The sequence below is a fragment of the Rhinatrema bivittatum genome, chromosome 15 (genome assembly GCF_901001135.1).
Source record: "Rhinatrema bivittatum chromosome 15, aRhiBiv1.1, whole genome shotgun sequence".
Lineage (NCBI taxonomy): Eukaryota > Metazoa > Chordata > Amphibia > Gymnophiona > Rhinatrematidae > Rhinatrema > Rhinatrema bivittatum.
The window spans coordinates 1,451,391-1,464,803 of record NC_042629.1 but is presented as its reverse complement, the minus strand read 5'-3'; the positions used below and the strand labels follow the sequence as shown (position 1 = coordinate 1,464,803).

General features: G+C 47.4%; 1 protein-coding gene across 5 annotated transcripts in view; it reads right to left on the bottom strand.

Annotated features, from left to right (window-relative positions):
* BACH1 (BTB domain and CNC homolog 1) overlaps window positions 1–12,874 on the bottom strand; it is a 286,366-nt gene extending 273,492 nt beyond the window's left edge. For 4 of the 5 annotated variants that reach the window (XR_003852950.1, XM_029579253.1, XM_029579254.1 and 1 more), the window contains exons 1-2: window positions 12,751–12,874; window positions 12,193–12,299 (exon numbers count right to left, since the gene is read on the bottom strand). The gene's annotated coding sequence lies outside the window, so the exon portion shown is untranslated. The remainder of the gene's footprint in view (window positions 1–12,192; window positions 12,300–12,750) is intronic. The other variant, XM_029579250.1, reaches the window with a different exon arrangement.
* Window positions 12,875–13,413: the final 539 nt, after the last annotated feature.

The window sequence follows — 13,413 nt, the reverse complement described above, 5'->3', positions numbered from 1 at the left end:
AGACAGATTTGGGCATTGATGATGAAGTGGTCGGACCAGGGTATAGGGGTGGTTAAAGGAGTGTTGGGTACAGACAGATGGGAGTTGACAAAGAGGAGGTCGAGGGTATTGACAGCAGCAGGAAATAAGGAGACAAAGGAGCTGCAGAGACCACGGGTAACCTGAGGAAAAGCAGACACGCCAGACCAGGTTATAGTGTTGCGGATCCCAATTCCTCTCTGGGGCCTCGCTCTGTCCCACAATGCACCGTGAGCTGTCAGCCCCGTACCCCGCTAGCGGACATCAGACAGGCAGAAGCCACTCCGCACTGTTCCCGTACCTACCTCAGGCCTTACCGTGTTCCGCCAGATGCCATTTTGAAGTGTCTGGCAGCAGGATTTACGTTACGAGCCGGGATGTACAGGCGGTGAGGGGCCGGCTCTCGTGAATGACGTGCACAGGCACGGGGTGGAGTGGGGCATAGGAACAGAAAAAGGGACGGGGTGAGGGAGGCTCCAGTGACTGATGAACAGGGGCGAGGCTTGGGAACACGGGAAGGGGCGGGGCCAAGGAGGCGCTAGTGAGGAAAGGCAAAGGGCAGGGGCGGGGCAGGAAAAGCACAGGAAGGGGGAGGAGCGAGAAAAGCTCTAGTGACTGATAAGCGCAGAAGGCGGTGCTAAAAGAATTTTGGAAGAGAAACTTCAATAAAGCCCCTTCTGTACCACAGGAGTCAACTTTTCAAACTGACTGGGCATACTAAACGCTATACAATGGGGCCAATGCAATTAGAAGTGCTTTAAAAACGGGAGCGCATATTGAACACCTGTTCTTCTAACCCGCACGCAGCCACATCCCCTGGGTACCCAATGCATTATTTAAATGAGGGACTGCTTAAAATAGGATGTGCTACGGGAGACTTGTGTGTTCATAATGCTCAAATGCATCGAGTGGCCACAATTGCAATGGGGGCTCATTATGACCGCTTCTGGCAACTTTTGCTGAAGACGCCCATAGCTAAGCACCCCTTGCTATGGGCCTCTAAATTGTGTGTCCAGAAGAATTGTTTTTCATCAAGCCAATATACATTTATTTTTCAACACTGCAAGCACTAAATTTAAGTGTCACTAAGTAGGAGGAACCGCAAAGGACGATATTTTTTTATTTTTCCTGAGCCCTTGACTCTCAGATCGATTTTATGCCAGCTCCAGGGCTGGAATTAAATTTGCCATATTAAAAAGTGTACATTGGACATCCAGCGATTTTATGCAGCAGGGGTGTAATAACTAATAACCTCATCTACATGAAATTTACATGTGAAGGGCACTTTTAGCTACGCATTTGTTTGAGTGCATGTTTTGGATATGCTAATCTTATTACATTGGGTATTAGTCTAACGTGTCCAAAACATGCGTTGAATCGCGTATAAACCTGTGTGCTAGGTTGGGCGCACTTTATTGTATCGGCCTCAGTGAAAGAGTGTTCTGTACTGGGGATGTTCACCTGTTGCTTATACCGTGCTTGCAATATATGTGGGAGAACTCATGGGGAAACAGGCATATTCTTACATATGTACAGAATTTCCTTCCTCCTCCCAAAAAAAGAGTCCTTTAGAGCGCAAATTTGAGTCTTAACCAGTTCCTGTCCTACACCCCCCAGGCCCATAAGAACATGCCATACTGGGTCAGACCAAAGATCCATCAAGCCCAGCATTATGTTTCCAACAGTGGCCAATCCAGGCCATAAGAACCTGGCAAGTACCCAAAAACTAAGTCTATTCCATGTTACCGTTGCTAGTAATAGCAGTGGCTATTTTCTAAGTCAACTTAATTAATAGCAGATAATGGACTTCTCCTCCAAGAACTTATCCAATCCTTTTTTAAACACAGCTATACCAACTGCACTAACCACATCCTCTGGCAACAAATTCCAGAGTTTAATTGTGCGTTGCGTGAAAAAGAACTTTCTCCGATTAGTTTTAAATGTGCCACATGCTAACTTCATAGAGTGCCCCCTAGTCTTTCTATTATCTGAAAGAGTAAATAACCGATGCACATCTACCCGTTCTAGACCTCTCATGATTTTAAACACCTCTATCACTAGCAGCAAGAGCCTTGGGAGTGGTTATAACTGTTGCTCTGCACACTCGCGAAGAGAGCCATGAGCTGATCAGGGTAAATAGAGGAGGAACAGCAAATGTCCATCTCCCCTGTATTTCTCTCTTTTTAATCCGCACACTCACTCCAGCAAAGAGAAAGAGGAGGGTGGCTCCCCGAGCACAAGCAGCACCTTCACTCCTTCCCCCATTACAGCTAGTTGCATATCTGGGAACCTTTGAATCCTGCTCACCCTGAAATTTCTCAAGATTAGCGGGGGAAGAAGGGGAGTGGCCATTTATCACCATCATTAATTATCATTCATATATTCATAATCATTGTTTTAATCACCAATTCATCACTATTATTCAATTGACTATTATTCAATCAATATAATCAGAATCAATATTTAATAGTAATAATCAATTTCCTAGCGTGTAGCCAGATGGACTCAAGACCAATGGGTATTGTGCTCTTCTGCTAGCAGATGGGAGACGGAGTCAGATTTCAAGCTGATGTCATCCTGGGTACATATACCCCTGCACTGACCTCACTTCCTCAGTATCTCTCCGTCTCCTAGCAGATGTGGACACTATACCACGTACTAGTATAGTTTTAACAATTACAGCAAAGAGGAAAGAAATTAACCTTTAAGAAGATCGAGCCCCACTTTCCTGCAGTGAAACCTAAGAGTCCCTCCACCAGTCGAGAATTCCTGAGGTGATTTCCGAGATCCCTCAGAGGTGAGCCTTTGTCCGGTAGCCAGTTCCCGGCATGGACTTAGCCCCCAGGATGGCTGAAAGGCAGCGGGTGCACAATCGAGCGCGGCGGTGAAGGTATTCCCCTCTCGCCCCGCAGCTGGAGACTGTCCGGCACGCGACCGTTAAGCGCCGAGACCAGGTAAGGTAAAAATCCTTTAACTGAGGTCTCCAGTCTCCAGAGCTCGGATAGCTGTACCGATCGTTTCTTCCGGCGAGGTTTAAAGACACCAGGTTAAGCAGCCCGGCTTGGGCTAGGCCCCGATCCGGTGCAAGGGTCCACACACGTGGAAACCCTCTGGGGTGCCATCTTGTGAACGGGGCCGTCGGCGCCATATTCCCTCCTCATCCGGCACTATGCACGGGGCAGGCCGGGCAGCCGATGCACCTAACTTGTGCGCGCCCAATATAGTCACACGCATAGCTGTGCGCACAAACCTAGACGTGCGCACAACTTTTGCACACGGCGCGCGCAACCGGGTGCACCCTGTACGCACAACCGAGCGCACTCAGGGCGCATAACCACGCGCACAAAGGCAGCCACGTGCATAATCTCGTTGAAACGATGGCACTGCCGCCCAAGAAGGCCAAAGGACACTCCCTTTGCACAGCCTGCCACATAAGGCTCTTATGTGGCAGGCTGTGCAAAGGGAGTGTCCTTTGCACAGCCTGAATTGGAGTCCTGCCTATGCCAGCACTGCCAAGAAGCTCAGGGGGGACCAAAACCCAGACCCCTACTGTCGGGAGAGGAGTCTGGAACTAGTGCCAATTGCTTCGCAGACCTAGGTATCTCCGGCACATCCGCCCCTCAGGGGGACACCTCTGGGGCCACTACCCCACCTCTCCCTGGGATCAACATGGACCCAGGGACCTTCTCCTGGGTGGAATTCTTCAAAGGGCTGCATTCTTCAAAGGGCTGCAAACCTTCATTCAGGTGTAACCAGCCCCAGCTGCGCACCAGGCTCAAGCCCTACCGGGAGCTCTAGATCTTCCTGGTCCGGCTCGGATGCCTCAAGATATGCCTCGCCTAACGAAGAACTTCCATAACAGAGATCCAGACACCTCAGATGAGGAAAGTGACTCCCTGGAGGAAGGAGAAATCTCTCCAGGGATGGAACCATACCGAACCATGCTTCGCTTTTTCCCCCAAGGACAAATTACCTGCCCTTGTTTCCCAGACCCTAAAGACACTGGGTATTCCGGGCACAGACCCTATGGCGGAACCAAAGAAGAATCCCATCTTGGTGTTCCTTCGTAAGGCCTCATGCTACTTTCCAGTGATGGAAGTCATCCAGGAACTGATTGACCTGGAATGGAATGCCTCGGAAGCCAGCTTCAGAGGCGGGCAGGCATTGGAAGCCCTATACCCCCCGGAACCTGCGGCCAAGGAACGCCTGTGTTTCCCGAAAGTGGACGCTATGGTCTGTGCCGTCTCAAAGCGAACAACGATTCCCGTTGAGGGTCTGTGGACACTACATCTAAAGCGAATATCACAAGAATGCCTTTTAAAGGATCTCTCTTATTCGGAAGTGAACTGGAGAAGTTAGCCAACAAATGGGGCGAATCTCCAGTATCTAGACTACCTGAAGATAGGAATAAAAGATCTCAGTGACCCTCCCCCAGAAGAGCCAAGGGCAGAGGATTGCAATGCTTTAGACCCTACAGGAACACGAAGTTCCAGACTCCTCGCCCCTCCAGAAGGTCCCAGTCCATTCGGAACTGACAGACCAAGAGGGTAACAGGACCAGGGGCACACCCCAGCTGTGCCCCACAATGAGAAGAGGCCGACCCATCCACAGGAAGAAAACATAGTGGGTTGACTAGCCCTCTTCTACCAAAGATGGGTCAAGATAACGTCTGAGAAATGGGTCCTAAACATCATTCGAGAAGGGTACTCTCTGGAATTCCGCAGCATTCCTCAAGACAAATTTATGAGATCTCCTTGCCACTCCCACTCCAAGAGACTGGCAGTAGAAACCACACTAACAAGACTACTCAGTCTGAAGACAATAATTCCGGTGCCCACGCCCCAGTAAAATACTGGACGCTATTCCATCTATTTTATCGTTCCCAAGAAGGAAGGGTCTTTCCGGCCCATCCTGGATCTCAAGAATGTCAACCGTTATCTGCAGGTACTACACTTCCGCATGGAAACTCTACGCTCCGTTATAATGGCAGTACAACCGGGAGAGTTCCTAACCTCCCTGGACCTCTCCGAGGCTATCTTCACATCCCAGTCCATCAGGATCACCAGCGCTTCCTGCGCTTTGCGATACTGGGTCACCATTACCAGTTCCGGGCACTTCCCTTTGGCCTACCAACCGCCCCCAGGACCTTCACCAAAATTATGGTGGTCATGGTGGCAGCACTGAGAAAGGAAGGAATCCTGGTACATTCTTACCTGGACGACTGGCTGATCAGGTAAAAATCTCCGGAGGAGAGCCGACAGGTGACCAGCAGAATCAAGAGTCTACTGCAGGAACTTGGGTGGGTCGTGAACACGAGCAAGAGCAGTCTACAGCCATCTCAGTCGCTAGATTACCTGGGGGCCCGGTTTGACACCAAACAGAACAGTCTTCCCTCCCCCCCCCCCCCCAAGGAGAAGGATTGATGACCAATGCACACCCCAAAGTATGGGACTACCTTCAAGTCCTCAACCTCATGGTATCAACCCTGGAAGTTGTTCCATGGGCAAGGGCCCATATGCGACAGCTCCAGCGCTCCCTACTGTCACGATGGAATCCACTGTCCCAGGACATAAGAACATGCCATACTGGGTCAGACCAAGGGTCAAGCCCAGCATCCTGTTTCCAACAGTGGCCAATCCAGGCCATAAGAACCTGGCTAGTACCCAAAAACTAAGTCTATTCCATGCTACTGTTGCTAGTAATAGCAGTGGCTATTTTCTGTCAACTTAATTAATAGCAGGTAATGGACTTCAACTCCAAGAACTTATCCAATCCTTTTTAAACATAGCTACACTAACTGCACTAACCACATCCTCTGGCAACAAATTCCAGAGTTTAATTGTGCGTTAAGTGAAAAAGAACTTTCTCCGATTAATTTTAAATGTACCCCATGCTAACTTCAAGGAGTGCCCCTAGTCTTTCTATTATCCGAAAGAGTAAATAACTGATTCACATTAACGCGTTCTAGACCTCTCATGATTTTAAACACCTCTATCATATCCCCCCTCAGCCGTCTCTTCTCCAAGCTGAAAAGTCCTAACCTCTTTAGACTTTCCTAATAGGGGAGTTGTTTCATTCCCTTTATCATTTTGGTCGCCCTTCTCTGTACCTTCTCCATCGCAATTATATCTTTTTTGAGATGCGGCGACCAGAATTGTGCACAGTATTCAAGGTGCAGTCTCACCATGGAGAGATACAGAGGCATTATGACATTTTCCATTTTATTCACCTTCCCTTTTTAATAATTCCCAACATTCTGTTTGCTTTTTTGACTGCCGCAGCACACTGAACCAATGATTTCAATTTGTTATCCACTTTGATGCTTAAATCTTTCTTGGGTGGTAGCTCCTAATATGGAACCTAACATTGTGTAACTATAGCATGGGTTATTTTTCCCTATATGCATCACCTTGCACTTTTCCACATTAAATTTCATCTGCCGTTTAGATGCCCAATTTTCCAGTCTCAGAACGTCTTCCTGCAATTTATCACAATCCGCTTGTGATCCGATTTAACTACTCTGAACAATTTTGTATCATCTGCAAATTTGATTACCTCACTTGTCGTATTTCTTTCCAGATCATTTATAAATATATTGAAAAGTACGGGTCCTAATACAGATCCCTGAGGCACTCTACTGCCCATTCCCTTCCACTGAGAAAATTGTCCATTTAATTCTACTCTCTGTTTCCTGTCTTTTAGCCAGTTTATAATCCACGAAAGGACATCACCACCTATCCCATGACTTTTTACTTTTCCTAGAAGCCTCTCATGAGGAACTTTGTCAAACGCCTTCTGAAAATCCAAATATACTACATCTACCGGTTCACCTTTATCTACATGGTTATTAATTCCTTCAAAAAAGGACTATTCAATTCACCTCCAACTACCATCAGAGGTTCGGAACCAGCTCCAATGTTGGCTACAGGAAGGCCACCTAAGCAGAGGAGAAAGCCTATCCTCACCGAACTGCATATTGGTCACCATGGATGCGAGCTTGCGAGGATGGGGAACCCACTGTCAGGAACTGACGGCCCAGGGACAATGGAACAAGACAGTGTTATGAATGAGTGGTGTTTGGGTGGATCCTTGGGTACTGGGGCAGATGACCACGCCCACGGGGAGGAGCCCCGTGAGGAGCCACATTACTAGGCTAGACTCAGACCGCACAAACACAGTTATTTCTTTATTAGAAAGCTTTGAAGAGTACCACCAGAGGTGGCAGTAGTGAGGCAGTCTGGTAGTTGCAGTCTCAGGGACCTTTGCAGAGGGAGCCCTTCTCACCCCATTGGTATTGAGAGGTTCCGAAGCAGGTTTCCCAGCAAGGAAATACTGTGGATGAGATAGACTGAGAGAGTACTCACTAGGTGTTTGCTGTAGATAGGCAATTCCACCAGGTTGTAGAAGTAAGTGCAGGCACCAAGGCAGGGAGAGCAGGCCCTTGAGGAGCGAGTACCTGTTCCCTGTAAGGCACCTGAAATAAAGCAGAGGGCCCCTGAGGAGTGGGTACCCAGGTTAGCAGTTACCCCGAAGGGCAGAGAGAGGGCTTCCAGCAGCAGCAGCACGGAAGCGGCAGAGTAGCTTAGACAGAAACGGAACGTATCCATAGACAAGTCCTTACAAGTCCTTAAGTCCAATACAAGTCCTTGTTAACTCAATGAGCTAGCAAAATAGAAGATATTATATACCCGGATGGCGTGACGTCAGTATGGGGGAACACCCCCGACGTTCGCGCCAAGGGTTGCATAAAGACATGGGTGATGCGCTCGTGCACACCCTAGTAGGTAACTGGGAGGAGAATGGCGGGAGGCAGCACCATAGCCATTCCGGGGATGCCGGAGAGGTCGGCTTGTAGATGCGGTGGTAGCCATCTTTCCTAGGTAAGCGGGAGGAGCCGTGAATAAGGTGAGGCAAACGGGGCGAAGCCGTCTAGCACCGACGGACATAACAGACAGAGGTGGAATGGAACATAAACTGCCTGGAAACACGAGCAGTCAGACTAGCGTGCCTGCGATTCAGCCACAGACTCCATGGCGAATCAATCAGGATAATGTCGGACAATGTGACAACAGTTGCTTACATCAACCGCCAGAACGGAACCAAAAGCCAGCAGGTGTCTCTGGAAATAGACCCCCTCATGGCATGGGTAGAGATAAACCTACAAGGGATCTCGGCCTCCCACATTGCGGGAAAAGACAACGTTTCAGCAGAATACCTCAGCAGAGAGAGCCTAGACCCTGGGGAATGGACGCTGTCGATCACAGCCTTCCAACTGATAGTAAATCGCTGGGACCTCCCAGCCATGGATCTACTGGCAGCCCATCTCAATGCCCAAGTTCCCAGATTCTTCAGCTGCAGACGAGAAAGACAATCCCAGGGAATCGACGCTATCATCCAGACCTGGCCAGAGGAAGACCTTCTGTACGCCTTCCCTCCATGGCCACTACTGGGCAGGGTCATCCGCAAGATAGAGCACCACAGGGGGCTAGTTCTACTGGTCGCCCCGGACTGGCCAAGACGACCATGGTACGCAGACATGCGAAGACTACTTGCGGGGAACCCTCTGTGCCTACCTCCCCACAGGGACCTTCTCCAGCAGGGCCCGATCCTCCACGAAGATCCATCTCGATTCTCTTACGGTATGGCCCTTGAGAGGACTAGCCTGAAGAAGCGCGGTTACTCAAAGGCCGTGATTAACACCCTGCTCCGAGCGCGCAAGTTCTCCACATCCCTGTCTTACATACGGATCTGGAGAGTATTCGAAGCCTGGTGTGAGGACCATGGGATTCCCTCCACGGTCAGCCAAAATTCCCATGATCCTGGAGTTCCTGCAGTACGGGATGAAGAAGGGGTTGTCACTCAACTCCCTCAAAGTCCAAGTTGCCGCACTGGCCTGCTTCAGAGCCGAAGTGGATGGTTTCAGACTAGCAACTCATCCAGATGTATCGCACTTCCTGAAAGGGGTTAAACAACTCCGACCACCCCTAAAGTGGCCGGTGCCTCTATGGAATCTCACTCTAGTACTAGACTTCCTAGCGGGGGCCTCCTTCAGACCAACACACGGTCTGTCACTATGCCTCTTAACTTTAAAGACGGCATTCTTGGTGGTAATATGTTCAGCTCATCGCATCTCCAAACTTCAGGCACTATCCTGTCGGGAACCGTTCCTTAGGTTCACGCAGGGAACCATACAACTGCGCACTGTCCCCTCCTTCTTACCGAAAGTGGTTTCCCAGTTTCACATGAACCAAACCATCTCGCTACCATCTCCAGATGAGCATAAGGGCTCGGAAGACTCACGCCTTCTTCGCCATCTGAATGTCGGCAGACTCCTGATCTGATACCTGGAAAGATCTGAACCTGTGCGCAAAACGGATCATTTGTTCATTCTTCACAGCGGGAAGAAACAAGGGGAAGCAACATCGTGGGCAACCATAGCCCGCTGGATCAAAGAAGTAATCAAGGCAGCCTACCCAGAGGCAGGAAAGCCCTTACCTCTACAGGTTAAGGCTCATTCTACGAGGGCCCAGGCAGTCTCCTGGGCGGAAACCAAGCTGCTATCGCCCGCCGAGATCTGTTGGGCAGCGACGAGGTCCTCCATACACACCTTTTCCAGGTTCTACCGCCTGGATGTTCAGGCCAGGGAGGACACAGCTTTCGCAAGGGCAGTACTAAGTGGGCCACGGGCAGCCTCCCATCCTGTTCAGGAGTAGCTTTTGTAAATCCCATTGGTCCTGAGTCCATCTGGCTACACGCTAGGAAATGGAGAAATTACTTACTTGATAATTTTGTTTTCCTTAGTGTAGACAGATGGACTCAGCATCCCGTCCACGGCTGCCCCAGAAAAGGGAGAACCTCGGATGGCAAATCTCGAGACTAAACAAATAAGGGTAAACCACGGCCTACTCCTAGTTCAAGACACCCACAGTTATCTGTTGTCGGCACTAATCGGTTTAATGCACTGGCGGTCTCCAATTTGGAAATCAGTTGAACAGTCAAGTTTTTAATCAAGTTTAAGCAAGTTATTTAAGCAAAGATATATCTTCATTGGCTTTTCGAAGACGATACTGAGGAAGTGAGGTCAGTGCAGGGGTATATGTATCCAGGATGACATCAGCTTGAAATCTGACTCCGTCTCCCATCTGCTAGCAGAAGAGCACAATACCTATTGGTCCTGAGTCCATCTGTCTACACTAAGGAAAACAAAATTATCAGGTAAGTAATTTCTCCATTCATCAGGCAGACTATTCATTCATTAGGGTTTCATACCCTTCCCAACCCACCCACCCTGAGTTGAAAGTGTGCTCTTACTGTGGTTATGTATATAGTCATCGTGTTTGCTTTTTTATAGTTCTCTCTCTCTCTCATAAGAACATAAGAAAATGCCATACTGGGTCAGACCAAGGGTCCATCAAGCCCAGCATCCTGTTTCCAACAGTGGCCAATCCAGGCCATAAGAACCTGGCAAGTACCCAAAAACTAAGTCTATTCCATGTAACCATTGCTAATGGCAGTGGCTATTCTCTAAGTGAACTTAATAGCAGGTAATGGACTTCTCCTCCAAGAACGTATCCAATCCTTTTTTAAACACAGCTATACTAACTGCATGAACCACATTCTCTGGCAACAAATTCCAGAGTTTAATTGTGCGTTGAGTAAAAAAGAACTTTCTCCGATTAGTTTTAAATGTGCCCCATGCTAACTTCATGGAGTCTCGCTCTCTCTGTGTGTTTATTACTGTTATCACCATTATTTAGCAGCTGTTCCTTATTTATTCTTATTAAAGACTTACCCCCTTATTTACTCATGTAAAATCTATTAACAATTCAATAGCAGATATTGAAGAATAGGGCTTCTTAAACTTTTATCCAATGTGAACCCATTTTAACACTTGAAAATTCACATGAACCAGAGGATGACCAAAGGGTATGTGGTTCCCTTCCAACAATTACTCCATGCTCATCCTCTCTGCATTCTAGCTGATCTCCTTTCTCAAACTTCACCCTCTCCAGTCAATCCTCTCTTAACCTCCTCCCCACAGAGGACCTCCTCTCTTAATCTTCTTCCCTTCACCAGACCCTCCTTGCAACTTCTGCTCCTCTAGTTGATTCCTTCTCTCTCACCATCTCCAGTCCTTTTCACATCCCCCTACTTGATCATCACTGACTCCAAGTTCTTATAATCATTGACTGATCCTCATATCTCATCCTGCATTCCTTCCTCAATCTCATCCCCCATCCTCTCTCACCTCTTCTCCAACCCTTTTGTCACATCCCCAGCAATTCTTACATTTCCCAGTTGATCTTCTGGCATTCCCCCTCTTTCCCCCTCCTCAGCCAATTCTGCTGCTGAACCAACCCTCAAACCCATCATGCATCTGATCCCTTCTCCAAACATCTCCTTGGCAGGATCTAATATTTTTCTTTAGGCCCCGGGCCCAATGTGGATGACAACTGCTGGGAAGAAAGGGCAAGCTGATGACAGGGCAACATATTTCTCCTGGGTAGGTTTGGAGGAGTGTGAAATGAGATCAGTGGCAATCTCCACTCGCCGATGCACACTCAGTCTCCCCTCACAGCTAGTTCTGAACCAGATGATGGTCTGCAAGCAGCAGCATTAGTAATTAAAGTCAGCATGAGACCTGGGAACCAGTGCAATCTCACAGGCCCTGCAGTGGCCCTGATTCCTCATCAGATAGGGCTTCCTATTACAACAGAGACTCATGCGAGGACAGGATCACTGCAGGAGGTGTAAGTGTGTGCTGGCTCATAGACCCCATGCTGATATCCACTACTAAAGCTGCTGTTGGTGTCTGTACATATGTAAGAGCTCTTCAGGCACCAGTTGAAGGTTCAGTGACCCCATTTGGGATCCTGACCCACAGTTTGGGAAGCCCTATTGCAAAAACTTTAAAAAATCCACTTTCATGTGTAAAATCCCATTTTAAGTGTGTAAATCCTTTTGAAAATTATCCCCTGTGGCTTTCCCTGATGTTATGTTATTAATCTGTAACGAGAGTCTAGAAGTTACTACCCATCCAAATGGTAATATAAAGAATCCTGCTAAATCTAGGAGGAAAAATCTCAGCCTAAGACTAGTTATCATTGTGCTGCTTCTCATTCTTCCCCACATTCTTGGAGGAGTCTGAGCCAGCTCTCCAACCGCATTACTTACAGTCAGGGGTGTCCAGCATCGTGATGACAGCATCCAGGATTTGGGGAGTCTGCTAGTGTGGTTAGAGACAGAGCACAGGCTGAATCACCTCAGGAGATGGCTTTTTTCTGAAAATAAAATTTTAAATTATACAAAAATGTAAGAATTATTAATTTCCCTAGAGTAAAATGCGCATTGTGATATTTTGAAATTCTAAAAAACTTTCCATTAATAACACCTATTACTTATTGAGTATAAACAAAAGAAAAGAAAAAAAAATAGACTATAGATGATAAACCATTGAAGCTGCAAGATATACAATGGAGACAGTGTATGCAACTCTATCCAATGTATATTTGGTGAGGAGATCCTGAAAATCCAACTGGTACAGACTTGGGAAGCTCCTGATGTGTAATGACTGGTAAACAGAGAAGAAAAGTTTCCTGTCACTTTTTTTTTTTAAATAGTAAAATAAATAAGTAAACTGTGAAATTAGGTCCTACCTTTTAAACTGTTACACCTTCCCCTTCAAAAAACATTACCCGTAAATCTTAGAAATTGAGATTATCTCCAACATACCTGGGTTTACGAGTGAGGTTCATTCTGAATCCATTTGGAGAGACTACCCCAGTAAAATGACCTTCCTTGCATGAATGTGCATTTCTGTGAGTCCTGCAAATACTGCACACAACAGCGTAAAAAATGCCAGTATGCTGAATCATGCTGGTTTGCTGACAAAGGATGAAGAAGCATTTTACTAACTTCTACAGTTCTTCTTTACTTCAAGACCACACAAATTATTTCTGTTATCTCTAAGACACACAGGATCAAAAATATGAAGCCTTTTTCTAATGGACACAAAAGAAGGAAAACATTTTGGTCCATCTAAATCTTACTTTCAGAGGGTTTGTCCAGCAGTTTCCTCTTGCTTCTTGGGCTTTCAGCCTGAATCAGGCAGCAATGTCATAAGTCTTAATTTGTCACTACCCAGGGGTATGTGTCCAGTCTTCCTTAGCTAAATATTGGGAGCCAGTGCCTCATGCATACAATCTAGTTCCAACCAACAGGTGTCGCCAGTAAGCAGTAGCTAGCTATTCCTGACCTGTTCTGTGATTGCTGCCTTCCCTGGAAACTGATTGCCCCTGACTCAGCCCAGCAGAACTTTTGAAGACAGAGATTTTAATGTTATTTACATTTTTATTTAAAACTATGAGACTTCTTTACTTGGCTGAAGTGATAGCT